Source organism: the organism of the source record quoted next, unplaced genomic scaffold (genome assembly GCF_019419815.1).
Source record: "Pyrus x bretschneideri cultivar Hongxiangsu unplaced genomic scaffold, Pyrus_bretschneideri_v1 Contig35, whole genome shotgun sequence".
Classification (NCBI taxonomy): Eukaryota; Viridiplantae; Streptophyta; class Magnoliopsida; order Rosales; family Rosaceae; genus Pyrus; species Pyrus x bretschneideri.
Window position 1 is genome coordinate 2,968,906 of NW_025999668.1, and position 14,577 is coordinate 2,983,482.

Here is a 14,577-nt window from a genome sequence, read left to right on the forward strand (position 1 = left end):
CATCACTGCTCATTCCGTGGTATATTACAGCCTTGGTTACCTTGTCCTTCACCATTGCCTATTGTGATTTTGTCATTGCCTTCATATGTAGAAACTTGCTGCAAAGAATTCAGGTATGATGTCATGTGGTGTGATGGTCCAGTGTCAATGATCCAAGAATCATTGGGAAGAAAGTTGGCTGGAGCTTGAGCTTGCATAGCAATCAGTGTAGGTGCAGGTGTAGAACCTTGATAAGCAAAATTGTTTATGTGGTGACAATCTAATGCACTATATCCTCACTTGCCACATATTTGACATTCAAGAATTGATCCACTTGAACTCGGATTAGTAGACCTTTTCTGGCAATTTGGAGCAGTATGCCCCTTCTTGGAACATATCTGACATTCAGGAACAATATTTGGCCTAGTTTCAGTGTTCCAAACCATGATTGCCAATTTCCACCATTATGTCTTTCACCAGATGAATTCCTACTATTATCACCATAGTTTGATGATCTAAAGTTACCATTACCAACAAAACCATATGCATTAGAGAAATCAGGGTACAATTGAGGTTGATGTTGCACAATAGGGAACTGACTACCAGGAAATGGTGATGGATACACTGTTTGAGGATTTGAAGAAAAATGACATTGGTGGTGGTGGATGCATAACATGATTAGATGATTATTCTCCCTGACTTGGCACTTCAAAGATTGGTACTCCATTTAGAATCCGTGTAAGAATCCCTCCAGTACTATATGCAACCTTATCAGAATTACTTGAAGATCCCTGAGCCCTTGTAAATTGTGAAGCAAAGGCTACATTCCCTTGCACATATATTCCAAAAAAATTCTGAGACAAGCCATTCACCATAGACTCAGCCTCCCTTTCTGCACATAATAGCTGCTTTCTGAATTCCCTTAAGGACATAGTAGTGTCTCTTGTAAAGATCACTGTTCTAATCACAGAATATTCCCTTGGTAAACCAGACAGAGCAGCAACAATGAAATCATTATCAGTCACAAATTCTCCCGCAGTAATTAACTATTCTTTAATACTTCTAAGCTTAGACAAATATTGATCTATAGAGTCACCATGCTTTTGCATATATAGTCTGAAACTCAGTCTTTAGTGTATTCACCCTTGCTTTAGAAATGGAAGCATACCTATCTTGAATAGTCCAAGCCTCATGAGCAGTCCTAGATCCCAAAACATGCTCAACATGCTCAATCGACTCATCAAATAACGTATCAATCAACAAACTCAAGATAGCAAGATCAACAGCTTCCCATTATTTATACTCATCAAAAATTTCATTTGTAACACCACGATAAGTGCTAATCACAAATTTTGCTGGACACTTAGTCGACCCATCAAAATGATCAAACAACTTATATCCTTTTAGAATAGATTTGAACTAGAAGACTCATTTCGAAGAATTCTTGTCATTCAACTTAATTGTCAACATTCCCAAAAGCCCTTCAATTTTGACAAAAGAAAATGCCATTGCTATTTGCAGGATTTATAGTTTTATCAAGAAACTAATATCTTCTCAATACTTCAAGAATCACAGATTATCAAGAAATGCTTCAAATTTCAACTAACAATGTCCACAGAAATTGAACTAATCTTCATAGAAATTCACAAAAATGGCTTTGTGCACTCAAATTTCAACAACTCTTCAAAGAAATTCACAGAAATAGCTTCGTGCCCGCAAATTTCAATCAACTAATCTATTTAGAGAATGGCTTCGTGCCCTCAAATTTCAACAACTCTTCAAAGAAATTCACAAAAATGGCTTCATGCCCACAAATTTCAATCAACTAATCTTTACAGAGAATGGCTTCGCGCCTCAATATTTAGCTACTAATGGATTCTTGCCTAAAAACTATTTATCTAGCTAAATCAAGCAATAGACTACCAAAGAGAAAAATTTCAAGAAAGAACCTAGAAACAAACATTCCATTTGGCTCAAGTGTTTGAGATTTCCAAAACAGACTACAACACCTTCAGAAAATACCACCGCTAGAAACCCAAAAAGCACTTCCAATCAGCACCACCCAAGAACCCAATTTCGACCTCGAAACTTCATCAGAAACACGACCCAGACTCCACAGCTATTTCGCTGGCTCGATAGTCTATTGCATGAAGAACTGTGTATGAAGAATTGCAAAAAGAGAGAAAGGGAGAAAGAGATAGAAAAGAATGAAAGAAGTGGTTATGACTTTTCAGATTGCGTTTCGTAAATTGTAAATGTTTACAAGATATGCTATATATAGCATTTTACACTTAGACAACTTACCTCTAACTAACTTTTAACAACTTAGCTAACTACTAACAATTCTAAACTATATTTAGCTGACATGGCACACACTCACACTCTATTTGATGTCTACACTTATCAGCTAGCATGGTATTTATAGTCTTTCTCTAGGAGCTGATATATAAATATATATATATATATATCAGTTTCTGTAAGGCAATCTACATATTGTTGTGGGTGTGCTGAAATTTTCTATGTCATTTCTCTAATTTTTCTCTCTGTCTTGATTGATACATGCCACAAGCCGGCAAAGAATATTAAGAACTATACACAGCTGACTAACAAGAGGATACAAAAAGTCAAAAGATAGTTACCAAATAGAATTTCACTAACAAGCAAATTATTAAACTGTTGTCATTCATGGGCTACTGACTGATAAGGGCAGCCTTGATCTTCTCAACGATGTCAAGTGTCAACATCTGCTTTAGCACTTGCACTTCCAAATGCTGCAATGGCGGTGGCTGGCAATTGAGATCTGAGTTATACTGATAATGGAGCTACTCTGGGAAAGATAAACAGATCTCCAGTTTGAATCTTTTGAGTATACAGATTGTTTTTCGTGTCCACCAAGCCTACTTCCAAGTGCCAAGGAGCCTTCAAGAAGAAACAACAGTCTAGTTGCGTCAAGTTGGGTGTTTGATGGAAATAGTGATTTTGGAGGAAACTGAAGCACTGCATACCAAGGGCTGAGCTCCGGTTGGACTAGCTAAAAGATTTGAATCTTTGTAAACAAAGAAACTTGATATTATATTTTCATAATATTAGCTAGCTCAAGAAAATTTTCACAGTGAGTGAGAAATTTTTCGTTGTTAAACAAATATGTGTTAACAAAGCCAAACTTAAAACATTTATGTAGAATAAGCAATGAGAAAAAAAAAAGGTGTAAGAAAAAGAAATGGATTGTAAATTGTATTATAATTTAATATGATTAAATTGAAAGAATCAAGTGGCTAAGTATATGATGGGCTACGTCTGAAAATCAATGAAAGTTTTATGTAAACTTTTATTTTTGACCAAAAGCAACCTGGGCTTAACATGGCTTTAGCCAATTTTAGCCCTTAGCATGGCTCCCCTAGTGCTGCGTATGACATTGATCTAGCCATTAAGTGCAGGGAACACAACCATGCTACCGTTTTCTATTTTCAAGGTTTCGGGGGCATATGATCGAATATCCCACGAAAGACATCTAAGAGCAACTCTACCGTTGCAAAGGTCCTCTCGGGCTATTCACTATTTAATCCACCCAGTGAATAGTAATTGCCCTTAATGAACAATAACTGCCTTTTGCATCTCCACCCCTACACTGAATAGCCCTAGCAATAGGTAATAAAATATTAGTATTTTTTTGTTTATAATTAATATTATATTATTTACTTTGTATAAATTAATATTTTATCATTAATTTATCTTTTCCTTTTGGAAATTTCTTCCTGTCTCTCGAATTTCTACCATTTTTTTTTTTGCTGCACTTCCGACACACAGTTGAGCAGCACACCTGAATGTCTTTCTTAATTTCGGTTGCACTTCTGTAGTCTATGGCTTCGCGAAACGGTGTGGTGCAGAGAGGTGTCGTGAAGCTGGATCGTTCAAGTCTCAGCTCCCTCCTTCTCAATCTCCTGGATCTGCCTGGCACTAAAGCAGCCTCACGCAGTCTAGCTCTGTAGCTTCCAAGGACAACGGAGGTAAGTTTTTGTTTTCCTAAAAATGCAAAGGGAGAGAAAAATGATGACAACAAATCAAAAGCCAACCAAAATTACATAGTATATTATAGGTAAGCAAAAGCATCCGAGTCCTAGCTCGTCTAATTGTACCACCGAACTGGATTCGCTTGTCTCCACCGAAACGACAAATCACCACAAACCTATTTATTAAACCCCCTCTCCAATTCGATCTCTCCCACTCCGATTCCTTGTGGGTTTTTTCCTATTTCCCTCACAACCTCGCTGATCGATCTGTTCCCAGAGAAGAATCAGCTGCTACTGCTGCTATGTTTCTGTTTGACTAGTTCTACGACGTCCTCGTCTTCTTCGGGTTGTGGTAGAAGGAGGCCAAGATTCTGTTTCTGGGCCTCGACAATGTCAGCAAGACGACCCTCCTCCACATGCTAAAAGACGAAGTTTGACTCTCTTTCTCTCCCTCCTCGAATTGAATAATACCTGGAAGAGTTCGAGAAATGCAGAGGAGATGATAGTTGACGTCACCCAGACGTCAGCCTTACGTCACATGGCTTTCGGGCTCTTGGGCTGGCAACTCTTGTCAGCCTTTCCTTCTGGCCTGCTCGGGCTCTATCGCCATCACACACTGGACCTCCCCACTCGGGCTCTCTAGCCCTGTTTGAGAGCCAGTCCATCAGGTAATAGCCCACGGTGGAACTACTCTAAGGGCCCTGGACAAGAAAACACCATTTGAAGCTTTTAGTGGTAGAGTAAGGCATTTAAGGGTCTTTGGTTCAATCTGTTATGCACAAGTTCCCTCACCAATATGACAAAAGTTAATGAAAATTTAGAAGATAAACTTAAAAGATAAACATATTAAGGGATGTCATCTTCAATGAAGAAGCCATCTAGAACTTAGAGACCAATGCTGAAGTAATGGTCACAACACCATCAACATTGAGGAGATTGGCAGCACCTAAAATTGGAGCTAAATCACCAATTCAAAACACACATCCACGCCACCTCAAACATCCCAGGGTTCAATCCCCCATTCCATAACACAAAGTGCAGAATCACAAGGGAGTACCCCTAGTTCAGCACCATTGAGGATGAGAAATCTCAATGACATATATGCCACCTGCAAATTTTGTGTGATTGAACTTGAAACATTTGAAGAAGCTATGAAGGACACTGCATGGTATAAAGCAATGGAGAGTGAGATTGGAATGGTTATGAAGAATGAGACTTCAGATATAGTGAATAAACCAAGTGACAAATAAATAGTTGGAGTGAAATGGGTTTACAAGACCAAACTCAATCTTGATGGAACATTGTAGAAGCACAAGGCAAGGCTAGTTACCAGGGGTTATTTACAGAAACTAGGAGTAGACTTTATGAAACATTTGCTCCTGTGGCAAGACTTGATACAATTCGGACTCTAATTGCACTTGCTGCACAAAAAGGATGGAAGCTTCATTAGTTGGATGTGAAGTCAGTTTTCCTAAATGGAACACTAGAAGAAGAAGTATGGTTTGAAGTTCCAAATGAAGAAGAGAAAGTCTATAAGTTGAAGAAAGCTTTATATGGACCAAAGCAAGCCCTTAGAGCTTGGTACAATGAGATTAATTCATATTTCAATCAATGTGGGTTGAAGAAGAGTCCAAGTGAAGCCAAATTTTACAGAAAACCTGGAACTGGCTTAGATATATATGCTTACATTGTCTATATATGTGGATGATGTTGTGTTCACAAGGGGAGTAATGATGAAATGATTGTTGAGTTTAGAAAAGATATGATGAGAAAGTTTGAAATGACAGATTTGGGACTTTTGCATCACTTTCTTGGAATTGGAGTGATTCATAGTCCCAGTGGAATTTTTATCCACTAGCAAAAATATGTAGAAACCTTGCTTCACAATTTTGAACTGAAAAAATTTAAATCAGTTGCTACACCATTGATCACTAAGAGCAACTCCAGCGTTGGAGCCCTCCCCCCTGGCAATACACTATTCAATCCACCTAATGAACAGTAATTGCCCTTAATGAACAGTAAGTAGCCCTGGCAATAGAATTTGCATCTCCACCGTTACACTTCAATAGCCTTGGCAATAGGCAATAAAATATTAGTATTTTTTTTATTTATAAAATTAATACAAAATAATTTTAATTGTAATATCGAAAAAGATTTTTAATCGTTTTCGTTGCGCCACGTGTCATTATCCGAAGTAAAAAAAAAAAAAATTTACAATTTTTTTCAGATTTTTCAGATATTTTTTTAAATTTTTTTGAATTTTTTACAATTTTTTTTAATTTTTATTCAATTAATTAATCTCTGCCGTTGGATATAAAAAAATTTGAATTCCAACACTCCAGATTGTGCCACGTGTCACAATGGTAACTTTTCAGATTTTTAAAACTATTTTTTCATTTATTTTTTAATTTATAAAGCATTTTAATATCCACCGTTGATCTCAGATCGAACGGTGGATATTAAATCTGACTTTTTTTTTTTTTTTACCGTTGAGATCTAACGGTCCACATTAAGTGACCGTTAAGATCTAACGCACCGTGGGAAGCCACGTGGCTTCCCAACGGTAACTGACACTTTATTTTTTTAATTTTTTTTTGTGTCGGCGACGCACCCCCACGCGCGGGTGGGGTGCACGCGCCTGACACAAAAAAAATTAAATAATGCGCTGACGCCACCCTGGCGTCAGCATTGCGTCATCCCCACCTCGGGCTCAAGGCCTGGCAATCCCTCACGGGCCTGGCCCTCGGGCCTCCCCCTTCCATCCGGCTCCCACACGCTGGAGCCAAGCCACCGGCCCTTGGGCCCTTCTTTTGGACCCCTTCCCCCGAGCAAAACCCCATGCTGGGGATGCTCTAATAAAAGTTATGCAAAAATGATGGTTCTGGTCTTGCAGATGAGACTCTTTACTGGAAAATAGTTGCTAGTTTACTCCACTTGACAGCAACTAGGCTAGACATCATGTTTGCTCCTAGTTTGCTATCAAGGTTCATGCATAATCCAACCAAGGTGCATATGGTATCGTTTGGTATGCAGACGGGACGGGACGGAACGGGATGGGACGGGACGGGACGGGACAGGACGGAACGGAACGGAGCGGGAGCAAAGATGCCCTCGAATGGAAACAAGGAGGAAGAAGAAGGAGATGGAGTGGTTATAATTTTGTGTTCCACGGATGTGGAACGAGTTTGTTCCAGGGGGGTGAGGTGGAACGAAAATTCACCCAAAACTCGTCCCGTGGAACAGCTCGTTCCACCCGTTTTAGGTGGCACCAAACGTGGGACGGAACGCCTTGTCCCACTCTGTTCCGTCCCATCCCACTTACCAAACAGTACCTATAGGAACAGATAAAAGGGTTCCAAGGTATATATGTGGAACTATTAACTTTGAATAAAGTGTGAAAAGGAAGAAGCTGCTATACTTGTGAGATTCTGTGACAATGACTAGGGAGAAAGTGAGAATGATATAAGAAGTACATCAGGGTATGCATTTACTTTTGGTTCAGAGATCTTTTGTTACAACCTGTCTATAAGTTACTATATTTTATTTTCTGGAAATTGTGAAATGTCCAAAATACTCCTAGAGGATAAAGTGTTGACTTTTGTTGACAATTGAACTCGTGACACATATGTCTTAGCACATGTTCGTAGTTCTCATTGATATGAGCGCAAGTGGAGAGGAAATTAGAGCAAGAATGAAGATTTTACAAAACACAAATGTTAAGGGTATTCTTGTAATTCTAATTTTAAAGAGTAAAACTGATAGGAGCATATTTATGCGACTTAATTGGCTTGTTCTCGTGCATTTACGTTGTGTTTCTTTAGTTATTTTAGTCCTTTATGCCATTTTCGTGTGTTTCTAGGTTAATATGGCTAAGGAGGCAAAAAGGTGCATGTCGGAGCATTTTGGAGCAAAATTGGGCTTAGAATGGAAAGCTTATGCTTGGAGCCAAAGTGTTGGACGAATTTGAAGGCCTTGTATGCACTTTGGACATAAAACAAAGGGCCTAGCCCAATCAAACAATCCTTTGAGCCATGCAAAACCTCTAGCCCAATCAAACAATCCATCAAAGCCATGCAAAACCACCATTCACACACACATGCACCCAAAACACATCTTTGCCGTGAGTTTCCCCTTGCCTTTCCAGCTTTCCCTTTCATTTCCAGCATTTCACTTCATCATTGCAGCCACCTACATGCATTATTTATTAACTCTTCATCATGCAGCCAGAAAATCATCAAAAACTTCCCAAACCCATGCATACACACACCATTCCAGCACATACACACACCTTGCCACATGCAATTCCAGCTTTCACATGCTTTCCTAGCTGTTTTTCCATCATTAACTAGCCACATGCATTCTAAACAAACAGCCATATACACCTCCATTCCTCCTATAAAAACCCTTGCATTCCCATTACCACAACACACCTCAAACCAACACAAAAACACATCCATTCATCCTGAAATTCCCTTTGTGCCGTGGGTTCTCCTCCCATTTCCAGCATCCCCCTTCCATTTCCACCACTCCCCATCCCTCCAAAACACTACCCAACCATTCCTCCATACAAACACCAAACCAACAACATCCCTTAGACCTTATGCTACAACGAAGAGGAGGAGAAGAGTGCCTAAACGTTCATACAATTCAAGTTTGAGTTGTTGGAATGTTTAGGAATTTCTTTTCCTCGATTACAATGTTTAATTTCAATTCTCTTTGTCTTGTACGTATGAGGAACTAAACCCCCCCTTGGCTAGGGGAAGATTCGAAATACATGTTTATGCTTGCAATATGATTTGATTACTTCCAATTGCGTTTCATAAGTTGTGGTTTCAATTTGCTTAACTATTTGATTGATAACCTATTTATGTATGTTTATTGAGAGTGCACGCTTAATTTTCATGCATGAATATGACGCTAGAATATAAGTAAGTTTCACCTAATAGTTATGAACTTATATTCACAAGTAGTGAAGGTTGCTTATAAACAATCGCGTTAAGTAAATTCTTGGCATAAGTTTCATGCAATTCATAGTAACGAATGCCTCGTCAACACTTATGGTTTTCAAAGAACTTAATGATTCTTGCTTGTATCTCTATTATGCAATTCATGTAGGGAACTTGTGGGGAATGCTTTGGGTTGTCGTATGCAATCATCCAATTCATTAACTTAAGGAAAACTTGACGGTTAATTTAAGCGGACCTAATTAACCCGGGGTGTTGAGAACTCATGGTTTATTGAAAAGCAATTAGAAATCATTTTGTGTGCAAGTATAACATGTGTGGAGATGAATCCCTTAGCTAGCTTCCCATCCATTCAAATTCCATCAAATTCGTATTTACAATTTGTTTTCTTTACAATCTATCCATTTTAGTTTAAATTCGTCCAAATCCAATCCCCCTTTACTTTGTTGAGTCATAGTAGTTAGAAATCAATTTAGTTTGTGTTTTTAGAATATGGTTTAGTTTGTTGTCTTATATTGTGTTTTTACGTTTTTGAGTCAAATCCAAGTGATTTTGCAATCCCTCCTAATCCCCGGTCCAGAACGATCCCTACTTACATACTTACTACATTTGACAAAAAGAGGGTTTAATTTGTGTGCGTATAATGTTCGCATCAAAAACTAATAATATTATATGATGTTAACTAAAGTAAAGCAAAGAGGGGAAAAAAGGGGAGGCTTCTAGAAGGGGCAGGAAGAGAAGATAAAAAAAGGAGGGGGAGTAAGAGAAGATAAAAAAAGGGGGGGAGATGTTAAATTAGTAATTCAAGTACTTTGACTAGAATTAAAGTTCATGTCATGCATTTAGTAATGTCTTTGTGAAAATGGAATTGGCCATGTTGAAGGATCCGTGTACTAGTGACTAAGAGCAATGTGATGCTAACTAAGTAAGAACACAAATTAAAACCCTCTTGTGACAATTGTAGTATATGTATAAGTAGGGATCGTTCTTAACCGGGGATTAGGAGGGATTGCAAAATCACTTGGAAACTGACTCAAAAACGTAAAATAAAGTTTAAAACACTAAACTAGACTCAAAGAATGCAAAACTACACACTTAAAACACTAAAACAAATCAAAAACTCAAAACAGCCCCAATACACTCAAAACTGCCTTAAAAACACTTTCTGGGCAGTTTTGAGCACTTTGGTGAATTTGGGCGAATTTGTGTAACAAATTGAATCAAAACACTTATAAACACAAACTAAGACACTTTCTAACTATATTGGACACTAAAGTAAAGGGGGATTGAGTTTTTGACGAAATTAACTAAAATGCACAAATTGTAATTAAGGGCAAATTGTAAAGATGAATTGGATGAAAATATGGATGAATGCTAACTAGAAGGTTCTTCTCCACACATGTCACACTTGCATACACTTTGATTTTCAGTTGGTCTTTCAATGAATTATGAAACTCGACACTCCAAGTTAATTAGGTCCGCTTAAATTAACCTTCAGATTTCCCTAGAATCATTGAATTGGATGAAATGCATCGCAAACAAATTATTCCTAACAAGTTCTCTATATGAACAGCATGATAAAGATACAAGTTAGAATCATTACGTTCTTTGGAAATCATAAGCATCAACAAGGCATTTGTAACTATGAAAAGCATGATACTCTTGCCAGGAATTCATTTAACGCGATTGTTTATAAGCAACCTCCACTACTTGTGAATATAAGTTCATAACTATTAGGTGAAACTCACTTATATTCTGGCGTCATATTCATGCATGAAAATTAAGCGTGCACTCTCAATAAACATACACAAATAAGTTATCAATCAAACAGTTAAACGAATTGAATCCACCATTCATGAAATTCCAACCAAAAGTAATCAATTCATATTGCAAGCATAAACATGGTTTCGAATCAACCCCTAGCTAACTAGGGATTTAGCCTCTCATGTTCACAGAAAGAGAAATACAATTGAATTTAAACATAAAGCACAAAGGATTGATTACACCTAGAACGCCCAACGAATCCACTTGAATTTCTGCGCGTCTAAGTCCCTCTTTCTTCTTCTCCTTGCTGCGGCAGTGAGGTTAAATGGTGTTTTTGGATGATTTTCTGGTTTAGGGATGGATTTATGGTGCTATGGTGGTGCGGCCAGGTGGTGGAGTGATGGAGGAAGGTTTGTATGGTGGCTGGAAGGGTGGGGATGGCTGCGGTAAGGTTGGGAAGTGGCTGGAATGGTGGCTATAGGTTGCGGCAGAGAAGAATGATATGGGATGGTGGCTACGGCTTGAATGAATGGGAAAGGTGTGTAAGTGACGGCTTGTAGCTTAGGGTTTATGAGTGAATGGCTGAGATGGTTTGATGAATGAGTGGAATGCACGGCTTAGGGAGAGAATTAGGATGAATGGCTGAATGATGATGGGAGTGACGGCTAGGGTGAATTAGGGTGAAATAAAAATATGAATGAAAGTGAATGAATGAGAATATGGTGCGGCTGCAAGGTGGAACTAGGGTTATTAGGGTGAATGGCTGAGATGTTGAATTAGAGGGATTAGGGTGAATAAATGGGGACTTGCGGCTGAGATATTTTTGTGGCTGAAAATAAGAAGAATGAATGAATAATCACCCTAGGGTGCGGCTAGGGTTTAGGGTTAGGGTTTAAGTGCATAAAATGGGACAAAACTACCCCCCCTTGCACGGCAAGGGAAGGGAATTGGGCTAAAGGCACGGCATGGGTTGGAAATTGGGCTAGGGCCTTGGTCTTGTGTACTAAAGTGCATACAAGGCCAACAAAGTGGCTAGAAAATACGGACGTTTAGATTAGGAAAGGTTACCAAAACGGGAAACTTAGGGTTAACTTTCCTACTTCAAATAGGAATCCTTGTTTAAGTAGGATTCCTCGTTTTGGTAGGAATTCATCGTTGGAGTAGGAATTTGTCGTTTCTTCAAGTCTTCAACTCATTCATTCCTCTTTCGCTCCAAAAGACTCCAATTTGCATCTTCTTGCACACTTTGGCCTTAGAATCTGAAAATATACAAAAATGACTTTAAACACTAAAATAACTAAGGAAACACAACATAAATGCATGAGAACAAGCTAATTAAGTCGCATGAATATGCTCCTATCACAATGCTTAGGAATCTAGTTAGGGGAAATACGACAGACATTTACGGAGTTTGATTATACTAAACTTCGTGGAATCTTATATTATTATTTATATCATTGGTTGATTACTCTTGTTGGGTGTTACTTGATTGTGTGCATAATTGGATGACTTGGATGGTAATTGAATTATTGCTTTTGTTGGATGTCTATTGGTGTGATTATGGCTTGCTTTGATATGAGATCGATTTCTTATCAAACTTTGTAATAATGTGAGGTATGTTAGGGAACTACAAATGGCTTGATCCCTTCTTAAGGTACGTAAGCAGTCTAACGCTAAGGTTAGATGCAGCCATGAAATAAAAGAAAATGATTGCATGGTTGAATCATTGATTGTGTTTTAGTTGTTTTGGAGGTAAGACATGATGGCTAAACAGGGATGTGATGACGTCACGTGTCGATCTTGGACGTATATCAGGATCGGGGTGTGACATCTTCTCGTGGGCATCAGTGAAGCAACAAAATGTTGCACTATCAACAGCTAAGGCAGTACATATAAGTGCTACAAAAGCAACATCAAATGCCATTTGGTTAAGGTATGTGTTGAAGTATTTTGGAGAAATGCAAGTGGATGCCACACCACTTTTGTGTGACAGCACCTCTACAGTAACTTAAGAATTCAATCTTTCACCATAAGACCCAACATATCAAAAGAAAGTTCCATTTCACTAGAGAAGCCTTGCAAGAGAACATCAATGAACTTCTAAATTGCAAGTCAGAGGATCAGATGGCTAACATTTTCACCAAGGCATACCTCAATTAAGATTTGTGTATCTAATTGGGCTACTTGGAGTCAAGACCAGAATTTATTTAGAGGGGAGTGTTGGAACTAAATGATCCCTACCCTTGATCTTGGATTAATTAACAAGGAAGTCCAAAGGGTCCAAGGGCTAGTTTTCAATTTGAATGTAAAATAGAATTAGGTGATGGGTTTTGTCTTATGGCCACATGCAAGGCTTTGATTAGAATGTGTTGTAAGGCTTGGATTGAAATTAACAGCTGTTACTGTTTGTGCAGCTTGTTGATAAGCTTGTACTACACCAATGGTGGAATCCAATGTGATCGATATCATCATTGCAATAGTAGCAAAGTTTTGCACTGTACTTTCTCTAAAAAAATTTGTGTAGGGAGACTTTAAATGCGGTCTTTAATTATCAATATTCTTTGACTGAAACCTTAATGGTTTTTAGTTTTTGATCGAAGATAAATTATATTCTCCATTCTCCTATATATTGTGTGTGTGTGTGTGTGTGTGTAAACATGGGTACGTTCATCAAAACTACGAAATAGAATGTACCCATGTAAGTTTAAAAAATATATTAGAAAAAAATTGAATGGATTTTATATTAAAAAAATGGGTACATTTTGTATTAAAAAAAATGGCACATTTTACATAAAACAAATTGATATATTTAAGATCGGGTAGATTTAAGATTTGAAAAAAAAAATGAAAAAATATATATAAATGGGTACATTTAAGATTAAAAAAAATTAAAAATATTTAAGTTTAAAAAATAGATTAGAAAAATTGAATGGATTTTATATAAAAAACGGGTACATTTTGTATTAAAAAAAAAAAGGCACATTTTACATATAGCAAATTGGTACATTTAAGATTAGAAAAAATTGAAAAATTCTATGAATGGGTACATTAAATAAAAAATCAAGAGCATGGATAATTCAATGTTTTAATTAGTTGTCTACCTGCATAAGTATTGTCTATACACGTTTTAGAGAATTATTGGCAGGCAGACAACTAACTAGAACATGGATTGAGAGAGGGCAGAGTGACTCACTACCAATACAACTGGGCGTTGTTCTTTAACTAATCACCTGTAATTAATCAATGCTGAAATAAATCAACCTCTTATATGGTTCAAGACAAGCAAAATACGACAATATACCCAAACACCTATTTGCTGCAATGCTGGAAGCACTGACCTTTACTTAAAAGCACTTTCAGCTAACCACAATGCAGAGGCTTCACAGATGCCCGGCATCTTCCGACGCTGTAATCTTTACATACCAAGCAAGCAAGTTTTTGGCTTTATTAACTCAAGATATCTATACGGATCGAAGCCTTCCACTTTAGGAATAGGTTTAATTGTTTAATGTGAACGCTAAGGAAGAGAAATCCTTACCGGAAAGCCGGGGAAGTAAGGTTATGAAAGGTAGTTTGCTCGCTCGACCAAAAAAGAAAGATTGAAACAGCCAAGAACAACGAAAACCTTTCAAGCGGACAAAAGCTTTTTAAACCCAGATGATTCTACCAAATCCAATCCTTCAAGAGCGGGGGATAGCAACCAAAGGAAATCGTTCGCAAGGCTAGCCGGTTAAATGGATAAGTCGTGTAACAAACAATCCTTGTTCCTTTCGCCTTGCTGCCTTCGTCTTTCGGCTTTAGGACTAGCTCAGTCTTGTTCAATAAATAGACGGAAATGGATTAAAAATGTACTTATTCAA